This window comes from Panthera onca, chromosome D4 (assembly GCF_046562875.1).
Source record: "Panthera onca isolate mPanOnc1 chromosome D4, mPanOnc1 haplotype 2, whole genome shotgun sequence".
Lineage (NCBI taxonomy): Eukaryota > Metazoa > Chordata > Mammalia > Carnivora > Felidae > Panthera > Panthera onca.
Genome location: NC_138351.1, coordinates 80,739,826 through 80,745,825, shown reverse-complemented (window position 1 = coordinate 80,745,825; position 6,000 = coordinate 80,739,826). Strand labels below are relative to the sequence as shown.

The window sequence follows — 6,000 nt, the reverse complement described above, 5'->3', positions numbered from 1 at the left end:
GAGTGTCCAGATGTTCCTGGGCATGGTAGGGTTAGGTGACTGTACGTGGGTTCGTAGGGACTCTCTATGCACACTTGTCTGTTTGCCTGAGGACAACCCCCCCAACCAAGTATTTATTGAGCACTATCTATGTTCCACTGTGCCCTGTGCTAGGGGATGGGGACGCAGCGACAGATGAGACACAGTCCCTGAGTGCAAGGAGCTGAGTTTAGCAAGGGATGCAAATCAGCAGGCTTTCAGTTGGGAGTACAGGCACCTGGGAGGCGGTTTGGGTGGCCATTCACTAGCTTTGTGGTCTGCAGCCCAGGGTGCAAGCCCAGCCACACGCTAGCTACTTGACTTTGGAGATGACACTCAGTCTCCTTAGCTGGAAAGTTAACAGACTACGATGACGTCGTAGGAGATAGCGAGTGTATGTAAACGTCTGATGACTTCTCTCCATCACGTGCCTGCAAGGTCTGCACCTGGGTAAGTACACAATTCGTGCAAAGTCTGGGTGAGCTCTGGGCAGGGCTTGCCTGCCTAGGTCTCGTGTGTGCCAGGCTTCATCAGGGGGCGCAAGTAGGAGCCCACAGTTTGTGGGGACGCTCATCCAGTTTGGATTTGTGTTTCGGCTCACGGAGCGTTCTAAAAATCAGGACATTCTGCATAAAAATCCAGGTTTCCAGTCTTTCTTCAAACCTCGGAAGACCTGGCCATCCTGCAAGCCTGCCACGGTCTCTGCTTCCCATGGATGCGTCCTTCCCAGGAGCACCCTCGCTCCTGGCTGGTCTCCAGGTCTGTCCTTGGAGGGATTCCAAGCTGGTTCAGGAGGGCTTGTGTGCAGACATGTTCTCTCTGAAAGGAGAAGCAACACTGGGCAGAGGCTGGTGCCAGGGCCCCAGCCTCCCCGGGCAGCTCCAGCTGCAGGCGTCAGAGGGGCAGAGAGGCCTGCGGACCCTACCCAAGGCTCAGGCTGTGTGGCCGGACACTGGTTACCAACGATAGTACCCGAGGATGGCAGCCAGAAAGAATGGCTTTTCTGGCCTATTCGATTTTTACATTTCCTAAATGCGTCAGTTACAGCTCCCAAATGATTAAGACAACGGCTCTCCCCCAGAAAGTGTTGCTGAATGTATATACTATGGTTCTTTTTAAATGAGCAAACACGGGACAACTGGCTGGCTCAGTCAGTCAGTAGGGCATGCGACCTTTGATCTGGGGGTTGTGAGTTCAAGCCCCACATTGGGTATAGAGCCCACTTTAATTTTTTTTTTAATGTTTATTTATTTTTAAGAGACAGGGAGCTACAGTGTGAGAGGGGAAGGGTCAGAGAGAGGGAGATACAGAATCCGAAGCAGGCTCCAGGCTCTGAGCTGTCAGCACAGAGCCCAACGCGGGGCTTGAACTCACAAACCATGAGATCATGACCCGAGCCGAAGTCAGACGCTTAACCGCCTGAGCCACCCAGGCGCCCTGAGCTCACTTTAAAAATAAATAAATAATAGGGGCTTCTGGGTGGCTCGGTCGGTTAAGCATCCGACTCTTGATTTCAGCTCAGGTCGTGATCTCAAGGTTCGAGAGTTCAAGCCCCGCATCGGCCTCTGTGCTGACACTCGGGAGCCTGCTCAGGATTCTCTCCTTTCTTCTCTCTGCCCCTCCCTTGCTTGCTCTCTCTCTCAAAATAAGTAAATAAACCTAAAAAAATAGATAATAAAATAAAATGAGCAAAGAGGCTCATGGTTTAAGCTAAAAGTGGATTTGTTAAACCTCACGTTGGGAACCTACAGGTGTGAATGGTAGGACGGATATCCTCCTCCTATCCCTGGATCCTCTTAAGATGGCAAATAAGCCCCTCATAACAGATAGTTACCGGGCCCCCACTGTGTGCAACATGCAGGCTGGAACAAGACAGGACGGGGTATTACTGAGACATCTTGGGACAAAAGAGCACCAGAACATAGAGGAAGACCCCTCTGGACCTGTGACTTGCTGTGCAAGCTCCTTCCCCTCCCCGGGCCTCCATTTTCCCTTCTGTAAGATAAGAAGGTCAGAAGAGATGAACAAATACCAACCCCACACTCACAACCCTCCCCAGCCCCGAGCTTGGGCATTGTTTTCTTATTTCGACGGAGTACTAGCTCTAGCCGTGATTCTTAGCCTCTTACTCCCCATCCCACATTCTTGCTGCCAAGTCTTGGCTTGTGCTGGGAATTCATCTGGCTCGAGCTCTGAAAGAAATTCATCAGAGGAGGTTTTTCACATTGTTTTCTCTTATTAAAAAAAAAAAAAAAAAAAAAAAGTCTGGAGTCCAAAAAGACGAGGCATCCGGTGGAAGCTTCCAGCATCCGTTACAGAGGTGGTCCTGGTCCAGGTGGGGAAAGGAGCCCCTAGACAGGTGGGAGAGCGGTACCCCTTCTCCAGCCCCAGGGCGTGAGTGGCTAAAGGGTTTGCCCTGAAGGATTCCTCTGAGGTCATTCTCCCAGTTCACAGATGGGGGAAAATGAGGCCCAAGGGTGGATGGGACTTTCCCCACAGTCCTGAATCCTAAGCAAAAGCTCTCCCCACTGCCTGATTTTTCTCTCTCAGGCTGAGTCCTCAGGACGGAGTGGGATATGCCCCTCCTCAGCCTGAGGTTGACTGCCGTTGAGCTAAAACATCCAGTTTTCTTGTTTTGCACCAGCCGAGAGCCTGGGAAACCCAATCTCTCAAAAGCATGTGTAAAGGCACAGCAGTGTGTCTGTAACCCAGGAAAAGGCCTTGGAGGCCCGGGGCGTCCACCTTTAGGAGAGTCTTGATGGCCAGATCCCGTGACAGAAGGAATTTAACACACGTAAAACCAAGCTTTTAGAGCGGGGTACACAGGTGACCAGAGACAGTGAAGAGAGGGAGTAGGTGACTAGTATTAATCCAAAGATGTTTGCCTTCCTCATTATTGGCCTCTTAGGAGCTTGTCCTTATCAAAGGGTCCACCGGTCAAGCTCTTTGCCTAAACCACGTCGCTATCCCCATGAGTATCACTGGCATTTGTGTCATAAATTGAAATCCCCATTGCGGTTTCAAAGTGGCCAGTCCCACAAATAATTGGGAACCCCCTAGGGACAGCTGTGAAGCCTGCAATTCAAGGAACTTCAGAGGCACTTTGTTCCTGACCTTACAACCTGAAACTCTGTGGAGAGTGGAAAACTCACCATTTTAAGATGGTGAAAATCGCCAGACTTAAAAACTCCCTTCCACAAACAACCCCAGATTTCTTATCAAATTTTTGCTACCTCTGTGATCACAACACCCTAAAAACGGCCAAGTCTAAGATACTGAAATGTGTTCTGATGATGCATCATTAACGATGCTCGCCTTCCCTGAAAATGTGCACGGATCGTTTGTTACACAGTAGTCCCCATGGAACAAATGTTTATCGAACGCCTCCCATGTGCCAGGCACTGTGCTAAGCCGACAACAATAATGAAGAAATCAAATACAATCCTACTTTCATGCATCTAATTTCCTATATTCCCATAACTCCTATACTCTAGTGGGGCCACAAGAAAAAAAAAAAACAACTTGTAAATAGGCACATGTTGTAAATTGCCTATTATATTATTCCTACGGAGTAGGAATTATAGTGTATTATAATTTTTTTATTATTATAAAAATTACATGTATTATAATTATTTTTATATTATTATTTAAAATTTTTAAAAATTATATGTATAATTATTTTTATATTATTATAAAAATTATATGTATTATAATTATTATAGTGTATTATAATTTTCCTACAGAGTGTTAACGGAGGCTGAGGGAAGAAAACTCAGGGGACATTTTTCGTCATCGCACCAAAGCAGGGAGGCTAAAGTTTTCACAGAATCATTTGGTGTATTTCTTTGTTTTGTCGCTGATATCCCTTGTACAGAAGTTATCCTGGAGAAGTATGGAATTTGGGTGGAAGCACCCAGTATAATTTGGTCTCCTCCTCTCCTAGGTGACCGCTAGCCTGTAATCATCTGTTTAATTACATTTCCTGGCGCAGGAATCAGCAGTTATCAGAGGGGATTAAGATAATGCTAACGGGAAAGCTGTTCACTAAGTGTTTTTACTAAACACAGGCTGTGAATGTGAGGAACAAGGCAGGTTACTGGCAACGAAAAGAAGGAATATAAGGGAAAAATCGGGAGCCCTCAGTATTTAGAAGTAGAGGGAGGATAGCCCCTCCTGGGCTCCACATTTTAAGGGTTGTTGACAAATAGCAGCATGCCCAGTTGGCTGTCATTAGCTGACTGGATTCACGCAGTTGGTTCATGTACATCCAGATGGTAGCCATGATGGGTAGGAGCCATGTCTGTGTCATTCACAGCGGTAGAGTGGGGCCTTGCTTATGGCCTAACACCACGTAAATGTTCAGTAAATATACGCAGGGTGAGGTCGATGAAAATGTCTGCAGCAACTGTGACACACCTTCTATCCTGCCCCAGAATGGACTCTCTGAGTTCCTTCTCCTCTACCAGCCCGCCCTCAGGAAGATTCCCCCTGACCTTTAAATGGATCACCATGACTCAGCTCCTCTCCTCTCCCCGAAGAAGACATTAAGGTGTCTCTTGTTAAAGAAATGTCCAGGGGCACCTGGGTGGCTCAGTCGGTTAAGCGGCCGACTTCGACTCAGGTCATGATCTCGCGGTCCGTGAGTTCGAGCCCCGCGTCGGGCTCTGCGCTGACAGCTCAGAGCCTGGAGCCTGTTTCAGATTCTGTGTCTCCCTCTCTCTGACCCTCCCCGTTCATGCTCTGTCTCTCTCTGTCTCAAAAATAAATAAACGTTAAAAAAAAATTTAAAAAAAAAAAAAAAAGAAATGTCCAGAATTAAGGGGCTGGAGGGTGAGCTGCCATATTGGTCTGGAACAAGGAGTCGGGTGGCCCCACTTCACACACCTGTACCCTAGACCTGGATTCTGTAAACTAAAAGTCATGGTGTGCAAAGGATCCCTGAGGGTATCTGTTCCCCTCTTGTCACTGTTATCATTTTTACCATAACCACAGACCCCAAGCCTCCGGATGCTCAGGCTGACACCTGATCCTGCCTTCCCCCAGAAGGCTGATGACCCAGTCCAGGGTAACGTCTCCCTTCCCCTAATGCCCTGGGTCACCAGCAGCTAAACTCCATAGTTCCAAACTCCAAAGTCACGATTGTCAGAGTTCAGGGTGAACAGCCTGGGACAGCTGAGGCAAGTCAGACCAGGAGAGAATCCCGGTTTCCGCATGTGGGACCTGAGAACATCTCATTAGGTCCATGATTTTCTAAACCACATCCCCAGAGCCCAGAGGTCAGGCTAGGGAGGACAGAAGCCCAGTGCACAGGCTCCGGGCTACCTGCTCTGTTTGACACAGTCTCTGCTCCTTGCATTTTTATCTATTTGGGTTCCATGAGAGAAAGCATTCAAAGACACAGTCCTACAGCTAATACGAAGTTTGAAAAAACCCAACCCATTCTATGGTCTTTAAGGTTATTTTCCACTATTAAAAAAAAAAATCTATGAACTATTTTTTTTTTGGACTATGACTTAAGCATTCATTTATTTATCCCAAACAATTTCCACTATTAAAAAAAAAAATCTATGAACTATTTTTTTTTTGGACTATGACTTAAGCATTCATTTATTTATCCCAAACAACTGGTTAGAGGCGAGGAAAAACCAAACGGAACGCAAGTCTGACTTCTAATGCAGTGCTCATTTCAGTATATAAATATATCCTACAGCATATCGCTTAGAGATTTCGGGTGGGGGCAGAGAGAGGGAAGATTACAGTCCCTTTCCTCCCAGTACCAAGTTGTCAGAGCGTGGTCAGCTTTTACCGTTTTTCTATTCTCCATCTTGGAAGGGATTAAAAATCTCTGCTCTAGGAAATAGGGCAGGCCAGGAGGTGGTCGGACACGTAAGGGGCTTGTCACATGAGCTCGAACAGTGCAGCATGGCTCACAAAACTTTAATTACCCAGCGTCCTTCTGATCGTTCAGCACATAGCTCCTTT

General features: G+C 47.2%; 1 protein-coding gene across 1 annotated transcript in view; it reads left to right on the top strand.

The window, feature by feature from the left end:
* The first annotated feature begins 443 nt into the window (after nucleotides 1-443).
* Nucleotides 444-6,000, top strand: part of TRAF1 (TNF receptor associated factor 1) — a 30,322-nt gene continuing 24,765 nt past the window's right edge. The window contains exon 1 of the mRNA XM_060608844.2: nucleotides 444-468. The gene's annotated coding sequence lies outside the window, so the exon portion shown is untranslated. The remainder of the gene's footprint in view (nucleotides 469-6,000) is intronic.